Genomic DNA, 12,138 nt, shown 5'->3' with positions numbered 1-12,138 from the left:
TTGAAGGATTTCAGTATATTTCTATTTTCTTTGAAGATTTATCAGGAAGTATGTTGGACACTGTCAAATGACTTTTCTGCATCTGTCAAGATGATCATGTGATTTCTATCCTCAAGTCTAGGTATATGGTATATCACATGTATTGGTTTATGTTTATGGAACCAAGCTTACATCCTTAGGATCAAACAAATTTGGTCATCTTAACTTTTCTTGAATTTCATTTGCAAGCATTTTGCTGAGAAGTTCTGATCCCATGTTCATCAGAGAAACTTGCCTGTCTTGGTGTGTCTTGGTTCAGGTTTGGTATAATTCTCATTTTGTAGAAGGAGTTTAGTGCTGTTCATTTCATTTCTATCTGATGGGACAATTTAAAGAATCAATTACTGGTTCTTTCTTGGAAGTTTTAGGAGTGATTGTATTCATTCTTCCTTAAGAGAATTCAACAAAGAACCCTTCTATTCCTGGTGCTTCTTCGTGGGGAGAATACTACTTCAGCCTCATTGCTTGCTATTGATTTAACTAAATTGCTTTTTTCCTATGGATTTAATTGGATGGTAATACAGAATTAGAAATTAATTTTTTATTTGGGTTTTTCCAACTTTAAAGAATATGTCTTTTGAAGTATACCTGAATGATGTGGATTTCATTTGTCCCCTGGTAGATTTAAGTCTACCAATTTTAGTTTGGTTAAGGGTTTATAAATCTTGCTAATCTTTTCAAAGACCCAACTATTTGTTCATTGATGAATTGAATCTCCATTTCATTCATTCTTTCTCCCTATTTGTTATTATGCAATTATTATTTGTACTCTTTCTTGCCACCTGCTATGTTGGTATTTGGTATCTTCTTGTTTTTCTAAATTGCTAAGCTGTATCTCAATGCTTAGGGATATAAACTTTCCTCTCAGGATTGCTTTGGCTGTATCCTAGAGGTTCCAATGTTTTTTTTTTCTTTTTCATTTGATTTTAAGATTTAAAAATTTCCTTCTTGATTCTTCAGTGGACCATTATTTAACAAAAGTACACTGTCCAGTCTCCAATTACTTTGTGTTTTCTGATGTTATTCTTGCTATTGGTTCCTAGGGGATTGTTAATTTGTCATGATGTTAAATTTCACTTTTAAGCACATCACCCAAGTCTCATTACAAGACATTTTCCCAACATATCTCCTACAGACCATTTCACCCACTGCTCTATGCCACTAGTAGCCTGAGTCTTTCTCTTCAGCAGTGGTGAGGCAATCACTTTTCCTAAGATAAGAGAAATTTGTTTTTGCCTATAATAAAAAAATATTGTAGATCCCAGAAGAAAAGCTGTTGTCCTGAAAACATACTCATAGAAGTAACATAATACAGACTGAGCCAGCTGTGCTTAGGAATGTACACACACACACACACACACACACACACACACACACACACACACACACACACACCAAGCATACCAAGCTACATAGTGAGTTTGAGGTTTTTCTGGGATACAAAAAAGAGAGGAGGAAGAGGAGGATGAAGAGAAGAAGGAAGAAAAAAGGAATAGAGGGAGGGAAAGGAGGAGAAAGAAGCAGAAAGAAGGGGAGTAAAAGGAGTTGAAGAAAAAGGAAGAGGAGTAGAAGGAGGAGGATAAACAAGAGGAACGATTGCTAGTGGCTAAAGTCCAGCAGAAGAGAACATTAAGAACCAAATTCCTGTAGATCTATCCTAAATGGATAACTTCCCTGTTACAGGTAACAGTGAAGGTTGAAGCAAAGATAAATAGCTTTAAAATCACACAGTAAAACTTCAATAATCCTTGGATATCTACAATGAGTTAAGTTTTCCAAGGCATATTCATGTCTCTCACCCACATTTTTGTTCTTACAAGGACATCAATGTGCATTACTCATAGTTTACAGGTCAGGAAATTGGAACTCACGGAGGTCAAGTAGCTTATATTGTGTCATAGCCAGCTAATGGTAGAACGGTGTGACAAACCTTATAACCTCTCTGCAGTATTTTTCAGCTGTATGTCTCTAGCAAAATGAATCTTCATCTGCAAGCTGGGTTTTGCAATCTGAGATAATGACTGAAAACCTTTTACCAGCCCTATGTGGTTGGACTCCTCACTTTACCCTCCCCATCTCACGTGCATTCACACTGGTGTCTAAGTTGTTCACACTGATGTGCTACACGTCTTATCATATGACATTCTCTCTGCCTAGAAAGTGATACCTCCCAATTTCTCCTAGTCTCTACTGATTATTCTCTTGACTTAAGACTTCTTAAGAGAAGTCTCTGTGAACTCCAATCGCCTTGCCTCAATGTATTATATTTGTATTTAAATACTACTTACTAGTCTAACAATTTTATTTTATATCCACTTAGGTCATTAGTTCATCTATGTCTCTTTCTCCACTAGCCTTAAAGTACCATGAAGGCAAGCCAGTGTTGGCCTCACTCCCTGTTATATAGTCCAATGAATGGCCCAGAGAAATTGTTCATTTAAACAGTTAAAACAATGGCTGAGATTTCTTCTGATGTGGAAATCCTGGTCTTTTGAAATAATTTGTTCATGTTGAAAATTAAATCTAGATCATATCCCCATGCTTAAGAATCACTTCATCCTTGTGTGAACCTGGATCCCAATCACCAGTAATTTGGACTCAAGTCCTATGAAGTGGAGCCCGGAAAACTTTGTTTTTACAATATCATGCAGATAGGTTGACAATGTAGGTTACAGTTTGTAGCTGGGTAATGTTAATGATTGCCTTTAATTTCTGGTACTATGCAGAGTACCTTTCAGCACCATGAAGGAATAGTCAGTAGGGGTGAAGCTTCTAGTTTGGCAGCAGTTTTACTTCATGTTTGAAGTAACTGAATCAGAAAGTCATGCCCCTTTCCAACTAAAGTTTATTCCTATACATGTTATTAAAACCATGAATTTTTAAAACAAAATTGCTGTTTTGTTCCTATCTTTTAAAAACAATTTTGAAATAGATTATGCATGCATATGACTCAAGGTCTGAAACACACTCCAGAATATTCTTTGAAAGACATTTTCTAGCACTTTTCCCTGGCTTCCTTCCTCCTATGCTTTTAGAACGTATTTTCACATGTCTATCTTCAAATGACAGACATAATCACATGCGTGATAAAAAAATAACAGATAATGCTTTCTGCCCATTTCCATTTTGCTCTACTAGACTTCAGCATTACATCACTAGTGGGGGGGGGTTGACCTTTTTCTCTGAGCTACCGAAAAATTTTTTGTTTAATACAGGATGTTTTCATAATTTATCTGATATAATCTCTATGAATAAATATTCTTTACTATAATGAGTAAACAATATGTTTAAATTGTCAGCATAAAATACTGCCAAGGGGAGGTTTCTAAGAGCATAAGGTAAATAAGAAATATTTACATCGATATCTACTAAACTGTTAGATGTAGTAAGAAGAGGTATATTAAACGAATGTAATTTTGGTTCGTGCCTCTATATCTCTCTTCCTTCCATAGATGATGAGGAATTTGACCATTTTTATAAGACAATACCCTTTCCATATTGCAGTGCCAAACCATTACTGATCTGAAGCATGTGTATCAATGTTGTACCCAAATCTTCCTCTCACCTCAAGCACCACTGTTCTCCATCTCAGTTCCATTAAAAGTTTCTTAACCCATCAGTTACCCAGCTGCAGATATCTGGTAATAAAAATATAGCTTATGGTGAGTCCCAAACTAATGGAAACTGAACAAAATTCTTATTATTATTTGTTTTTGGAGGAAGAGCTAAGGTAATTTAGCTTTTGAATGTAATAACATAGCATGCTCCTGACCAAATATCTACGTCATCATAAGATTTACCATTCATCTTCTACAACATACTTATCTTTCCAAGACTTCCACCATATTAGTTATTTCTTGCTTGTCTTGCCAGCTTAGCATAACATCATTGATGTAGGGGGGGTGTGATGTTCTGTAGGATATTCAAATGATCCTGATCATCTAGGCTAAATTATGATAGGAAGAGGAGCCATTAATAGAACCCCAAGGAAAAGCTGTATTTCAGCACTGCTGCCTATTCCAAGTAAATACCGTTTCTGAACCTTTCTCCTGAGTCAAATACAAGTGAATGCTTCCTCGTCATGAATGATTATAGACAACTGAAGTCATTTTTAAATATATCCTATGCTAATACCATAGCAACCAAGCTCTAACACTGTACTGGAGCTCTCACTTTGTTACAGCACAGTCTTTGGCAATTCTATACCATCTATCCAGTTTCTTCTGAGGTCAGACTGACAGAAATAAGATGGGCACCAACACCTTGCATCTCTTCTTGACATTTTGGTAGTGGATAGCTCTGATATCTCATTTTTATTTGCCCATTTAAGCAAGGTGGAGAATAGTTTCAGAGCTCTCTCACTGGGCTTATGCACCATAACAGCTCTTACTGCATAGGCTAAATACCAGTGTCTCAATTGTCTGACAGGACATTTTTTAGCACTTCTACTTCTTGTTCAGCACTGACCATTACTTCTCCAGATGTGTAAAAGCCACAATAGCAGTGTCTTTCCCCATATACCCTGAGACTTTTGTAGGGATATAACCCCTATGTCATGATAAAAATTGGCAACATTTTATGTCACCTTACAGGATGGTCTCTTGGTTAGGCACCCTCAAATCCCAACTATTCCTAGGATTGCTAGTTTCTGCATCTCTTTTTGTATGTAATTGTTAGAGCTAGAGTATTTCCCTAGCCAGGTCTTTCCTGTTGTTGGTGAAGAAGCCAGGAGAGGACGTAGGAAAGTCTTTTCAGAGTGCATGTGGCCTGATTAGAGAGAAACATCTTATTTGTTAAATGTTAACTCAAATGATGAAATCTTGGCAACTTCATAAGTTGTGGAGTTCGTAAGAATCTGTTCAACCAGCATCTTCATGGTTATGTATTATCCAGGTTATGTATTATAATATATAATCTATATTATAGGGTCATCAGTTTTTCTAGCCAGAACCTGTTGGTGTGAAAGTTCTGCTTTGTTTGAACATTCAGGTATCATTGGAGTTATTCAATCCAAACCACCAAGCATCTGATGATCAAATGTGTTAGAGTCCATAGCTTTAGAACTTTGTTAGTTACCAGTGATGTTCTTGGCTCCTTATAACTAAACCTTTAATCCCTTATTACATGCATCTCAATTTCTCTTTTAAAAATACTTTATCTCTCTCTGTGTATTTGTGTATTTTGTATGTTTGTGTGTATCTTTGTGTGTGTGTGTGTGTGTGTGTGTGTGTGTGTGTGTGTGTGTGTGTGTATCTTTGTGTGTATCTCTGTGGGGGGGTAGGTGGAGGGGGTGTCAACACATAGAATCCATAAGATGGAGCTACAGTTACTGGTGGTTGTGAACTGCCTGATGTAGGTGCTTGGAACTGAACTCAGATTCTCTGGAGATTAACAAGTGCTCCAAGCAGTTGAGCCGTCTCTCTAGCCTAGAATCTCCATTTCTCATTAGCTCACTACAGGTATCAGCATAATGGCATAGAAAGGGATCAAGTCCATTTGTCTTTGTAAGCATGTCTCTTAAATTTTTAATAATTATATTTTTTCAAAGATGTATCCCTTCAGAGTAAAGTTTCTCCACCTTACCACCCATGGAATTTATAGCACTGGACTGTGAACAAGTTCCAAATCTGTTTGTATACCATATCCCACTGAGGATCCTCTTTGCCCACCAGGGCATCTGTCACCTCTACATATCCATCTCTTTAGCTGTGTTATAAGACCATTCTTGGTACCACTTGTGTTGATCGAAAGTTCTCAACATGCAGATGGCAAATTGGATCAGACATCCAATTATTATGGAGACATTGACTATAAGGGAAAGTGCACAGGGCACTGGAAGATACTGGAAAACTATCCAGCTGGATGTCTATCTGGTCATTATGAAAAAGAAGAAAAAGGAGAACTATGACTATAGTGTATACTTTGGACAATATTTCAGCATTCTTGAGTCAAAGTCACCTTAATAACAAAACTAGGCTTCATATCAACAGTCACTGGCTGACAGTAGCATGTTGAGTCACCTGAATTCATCACAAAGACAGAGGTGGGTTTAAAGAGCAGCAGTTGCAGCCATTTGTGCTCACCACAGATGCATTGTTTTAAACTTTCTAGTACTATGAGATATTCTGCAACTAATGTTCTTATGTGTATTTTTTAACACGACATATATAAAATTTTGCAACTGTTTATAAAAGGGATTTCAGTGCTACTTGGTCATAACTTGCATGCTTTTCTTGTTTTACTGAATCTTTTAATTGTACGCTTCAGAAAAAGCTACAATAATTTAAGTTCCCAATGCTATCCACTTAAAAAAACTAGCAGCTCTGATGGATAATGTTGTTATTTCATATTTTTGCTTTTAATTTGTATTTCTCTAATTACTAGTGACACTGAACATATTTTTTAAATGAATGCAGTTTTGCACTAGGTAGAATGACAATTGCATATTTTGAGTTAATGACACGCTACATACGCCAGTAAAGCACATACTAAAATCAACTATAACAGAAAAGGAGGGAGGTGATTGCTAATTGGATTTCAAAGTTTGAGAGATGGTATCATCTGTAATCCAGCCACCCACTTAGATCTCATTAGCAAGCTACTGGGACTACCTAAGAAGCACAGACATTTTTCATCCAAAGAAAATCACTCTCTCATCTATAGTAGCAATACAAGCACATTGGTGCTGGGAGCATCCAAATTCTCCCACCAGATAAACAAATCTGCCTGCTTTCTTGTCTTTCTTACATCCATTCTTAGTAAAGATATATCCTTGCCCCATCACAGGTCAATTTCTCAGACCTCCACCTCTGTTCTGTCTTCCCTTCCATTTGGTCAAATTGAGAACTTTCATAAATTCTCCCTTCCCCTATTTTATCAACTTTATTTTCTGAATTAGCTCCCAGAGCCTAAATATACTCTGGGTTTTTTTGAGAATCAAAAATAGTCAAATAGGAAGCTTTATTTTAAGCTACACAACTTCCTAACCTGGTCTTGATGCCACCTTTTTAACATTCATAGAACATCTTTGGACACAGCTGAACTCATTTTCTCTCATTCCACAAGAAACACTTACTATCATCCAGTCTTCTCTGTGCCCACTATTTTTATTACAACAATGTCTTATGTATGGAAAAATCCAACACATCATTTCTCTCCTTCCTTGACTTCTCATCTGTCATTAATATAGTTGGTTGCTCCCTTTTGTATAAAATCTTTCCCCTCAGCTTTTTTCCCTTTCTTGTTGTGCTCACTATTCCTTCTCTGTCTTATTAAGAGTCTACCCCCTTTCCTGGTCTCTAAATACTAAAATTCTTTGAGGAATTAACATAGGCCATTTTTACATTCACTGTCTTAATCCTTTACCCAAATATTCCCTAGTTTGAAATATTGACATACTAACCATGCTAAAACTATATTTCTACAATTTCTTTCTGTCTATGAAAAACTCCTTTTTAAAATCCCCAATGAGTTGCTGGCTTATATCATAGCTGTTCCGTGGTCTGTCCTTCTTATGTATGTAAATGGCTAATTCATTCAAGCAAACATCCATATCCAGTAAGTCATCAGATCCTACAAGGAATAATGTGCTGCTACTGTGTTGGTCCCACCACACATTTCACTTAGAAGAACTGCAATAGACAATTAACTGGATTATTCATTTTATCTTTTGTCTTTCTACACTCATTCATTTTCTATAGGACATTCAGTCTTAAAAAAAAGAAAACACCCAATGCTATTTGCTTTATAGTTCCTCCACTTGGAGCATTGTTCAGCTCTTCACAGGATTACTCCCCACTCATGATTTAGCTTATGTCACCAACAATTAGAAGGGTTCTGTACAGACACTTTCTAAGTGGCATCCCCAGGCAGAGTGCCTCACTGTATGACTTATAGAAAATATCAAAAACTGTAATTATTATGTTGCATTTTTTCTTTGCTCGTAGGCCATAGGAGGGATCCCACCCAATAAGAACATTTGGTAGAAGAATGCCCAACTCTGTTCTAAGACCCCTGGCCACTGGAAGATGAAAGGCCAAATAAACACCCCAACATCGAGAGAGGTAGACCATAAAACTTGCAGCTACACCCCTGCACACATTTACAGCACTAAATAGACTCCATTGGTTTAAAAATAAGAGCACATGAAGCTGTGAGAAAGAAGTTGTGGAGTTAGGAGGGGTTGGAGGGGACAGGATGGTGGTAGATTTGATCAAATCATATTATATGCAAATATGGAATTCTCAAACATAAAAAATGACATCCTGAGAAACACAGCATGACAGAATAAGGGTGAGCGTGGATCTAAGAGATGGGGACTAATCACTATCTAGATTGAAGACAGAAAAAAAAAAACAGATGAAATTGATGGTAAATCAACAGGACGTATGTAAAAAGAGAAGGAAAACAAATTTTTTCCTAGATCCAAGATGTTACTCCACTAATAAAAACATTCATTAGATAAAGGACAGAAATGCATAGAAATAAATATATTCTTTAAATAATACTCCTTGAAACATCACTCAAATATTTTTGAAAACCAAGAGATGAAAGTAAGTGAATATGTGAATGGATAATGCAAACAACTAAGAGAAGGTTTATCATTCCATGATCTATAAGTAAGCAATGAAACTGCAAAGCCAGAGACTTAAAATTTCAGTGATATTCTTAAGTGTGTAGAAAACCCACTTGACTATTAAAAATAAATTCAGAAAGCATAGGAATTCTCTAAACTAGAGTCTCAATCGAATGAAATGTTAGTAAAACTGGGAAACAGAAAGGAAGAGTAAAATTCTTTCACAAGATTTTAAATTAAAATGATTTTATTTTTGTAGTTCGAAGCTGCAAACAAAACAGCAACAACCACCACTGTTATCTTGCTAATAATGAAAATTACAAGGACGTTGGAAAAGAGTTCCTTACCCAGAGCCTGCTACCTGAGAGCCAAGAATTTTACCACAAGTTCAGCAACATGATTCAGTTTGTAAAAATACTTGCCCTGAAGCTTGCCAACCCAAGAGTTCCACCCCCAAAACCCAAGTAGAAAAACAGAACTGAGCCCCAAAAGTAAGTTGTCCTCTATTCTTCACATGTCTGCCATGGTATACACCTGTTTCTCTCTCTCTCTCTCTCTCTCTATATATATATATATATATATATATATATATATATATATATATATCCCTCCTACTACTACTACTACTACTGCTGCCATTATTACCACCACCACCACTATTACTACTACTATAATAATAATAAATAAAAGATTTTCAGTGAACTTAAACATTGTGCATACATAGGCAAATAAATTTTTTCTTTTAATCATCTATACTTCCTAGCATTAATGTTCCTATGTTTTTAAGATGCCTGGAATCACTGACTAATGCTTTCCTGGTTAGTCAATATTTCAACCTGTGATATCAGAATTCTCCTTAAAATCCATTAGTTGTTCCTATGTAAGAGAAAAACGTAGTGAAAAGTATACAATGCTGCCCTAAAGGGAGAAAGATGAAGCAACAAAATAGAATTCCTTCACAACTTTACAGATTTGCAGCCATGTGCACAGGCTGTTTCTTAATGATCATGAACATCAATATAAGGCACATTTCATTATTTTCATTCTGAATATTAAACATACTCTCTAGAATGATTGGTTTGAGACATGTTTTTATTGGAAGGCAAAATACTTGTAGAAACATGAACAGGTTAAGTGTACAATGTAGTAACTTCTTACAGGCCAAATCATCCATGGACTTAAAATGTCCTTTGGGTTCCATTTGTCCCACCTACATCCTATGATATTCTTTTCCTTTTTGTGGGTGAAAGTGTATGTTTTCCTTTTATTGAAAATAGATTTCTTTCTCACATAATAGATATTGATTACAGTTTTCCCTCCATCTATCCCCCCAGTTTCTATCTAACTCCCTTCCCATTCGAATATTCTTCCTTTCTGTCTCTGATTAGAAAACAGTTGGATGTGGGTGGTGCACTACTTTAATTCCAGTGCTGTGGAGGCAGAGGCAGGCAGATCACTGTGAGTTCAAAGCCAGCCTGGTCTACAAAGTGAGTTCCAGGACAGCCAGGGCTGTTACACAGAAAAACCCTGTCATGAACATACCACTAAAACAATAACAACAAAAATCAGTCTTTGAAAGTATAGTAATAAAATAATATATAATATAAAACTTAAAACTAGCACATCCGAATAGAACAAAATAAACAAAGGAAAAGAGCCCAAGGAAAGGTACAAGAAACAGAGATGTAAAGAACAACTCATTTACATACTCAGGATCCCACAAAACACTAAACTGGGAACCATAATAATAGAGCAAAGGATGTTCAGGGTAAATAGAAAGAAAATGTATATATAATAAAATAAATAAGAATTAAAAATAAGGTTAAAAACAAAAAAGAAAAAGAAAGAAAACAAAAATACTTGACATGACATTATGAGATAAGGAATCTCCAGGGATGTTTGGGTTTATTTTCTGTTGGCCATCTACTACTGGTCATGTAGACTAAAAGCCTCTTGGAGGAAACTAAATTTTCATTTGCAAGTGGTTCTCAACTGGAGATTGCTTCTAGGTTGGGGACGGGGGTGTGTGTCCACTTTTCCATTCAGCTCTAAGACTCTCTCTAGTGCAGGCCTGTGCAGGCCCTGTGCATGCTGCTGTAGTTCTGTGAGGTCATTTGTTTATCAAGCATGTTGATGTAGGGGGCCTTGTTTTCTTGGAGTCCTCCATCCCTTTTATCCCTTACAGTCTTTCTGCCTTGTCTTCTTCAGGGTTCCCTGAGCCCTAGTGAAAGAATTTGATAGAGACATTCCATTTAGGGCTAAGCATTCCAAGGACTCTCACTCTCTGCATACTATGTGGCTGTGGTTCTTTATTTGTTCCTATTTTCTGTAGGAGGAAGATTCTCCTCTGATGGCTCAGTAAGGCACTGATCTGCTTCTTGGGTTGGAATGCTGCCCTCTGATATTCAATAGAAACATCTGACCATGAGACTGAAAGACATAATTAAAGGCTACTTCAATAAGAGGAAAAAAAAAAAACTTAAGATGAGGGAATTCTGGGAGCCCAACAAGACCCAAGGGTGTACAAAACAGCACATTGTTAAATGCAGAACAGGTTTTATTGAGGAAAAAAATCTTACAAAACAAGAAGCAGCAGAGGATTCATGGTACCTGATCTCTGGTCTCCCTGGGAAGAAGCAGGGAAAAGAGAACAGATGGTTCCTCCTGTAGTATGTATAAGATGAGGTGGGGCCATCCAGATTTCTATGTGACTTTGGTGACTTCTTCCTTCAGAAACTGATTATATTGGAAAGTCAGCTCTTCCAGGCAGCTAAATCAGCCTTGACAGGCTAACAGAGTCCCTAGAGCCACCTGGATATCTCTCATTGTCTACTAGTAGAGAAGGAATCTCAAGAAGTTGGCAGTAATCAACTCTTTTCAAAAGCTGAGGACTGGAATGTTGTATGTAAGGAGAGAAAGCTTGAAATTCCCCTTGACAAGGAGAGGGGGCCCTCCCCCCCACCTCCGGGGGAGGGGGGGCTAACAACTTCTATCTGGTTAAGGCATTGCCATCTACTTTGTGACATCTAACCAGTGTTAAAAATAAAAATAATAAAACTTTTTTAAAAAATATCCAGGCAGTGGTGGCACACACGTTTAATCCCAGAATTTTGGGGCAGAGGCAGGAGGATCTCCATGAGTTCAAGGCAGGCCTAGTCTACAGAGTGAGTGCCAAGACAGGCTCCAAAGCTACATAGAGAAACTCTGTCTCAAAAAAACAAAACAAAACAAAACAAAATAACAACAAAAATAGCGACACAAAGTTGTGTGGGTGAAGAAGTATGGTGTATCTGGGAAGAATTTTGAGGTAGGGGTGAATATGATCAAGACTCATAGGAAACTCTCAAAGAACTTCTGAAAAATTTTTATCATTTAGCAAAAGAAAAGACAAGGACCAAGAATTGATAATAGGATTTATCAATCAGGCTGTCACCAGGTCTCAGTTGACTTCTGGAAGAAAAGGCTGTGTGAAAATGCAATCAAGATCCCTTGGAGAAAAGAAACTAGAAATTTTGCATGTAAAA

At 36.8% G+C, this 12,138-nt stretch overlaps 1 pseudogene; it reads left to right on the top strand.

The window, feature by feature from the left end:
- The first annotated feature begins 11,510 nt into the window (after positions 1 to 11,510).
- Positions 11,511 to 11,652, top strand: LOC113834221 (annotated as a pseudogene).
- The last annotated feature ends 486 nt before the right edge of the window (positions 11,653 to 12,138 follow it).

Source organism: Cricetulus griseus, chromosome 2, assembly GCF_003668045.3.
Source record: "Cricetulus griseus strain 17A/GY chromosome 2, alternate assembly CriGri-PICRH-1.0, whole genome shotgun sequence".
NCBI lineage: Eukaryota > Metazoa > Chordata > Mammalia > Rodentia > Cricetidae > Cricetulus > Cricetulus griseus.
The sequence above is the reverse complement of the archived record's forward strand: the minus strand, read 5'-3'. Positions and strand labels throughout refer to the sequence as shown.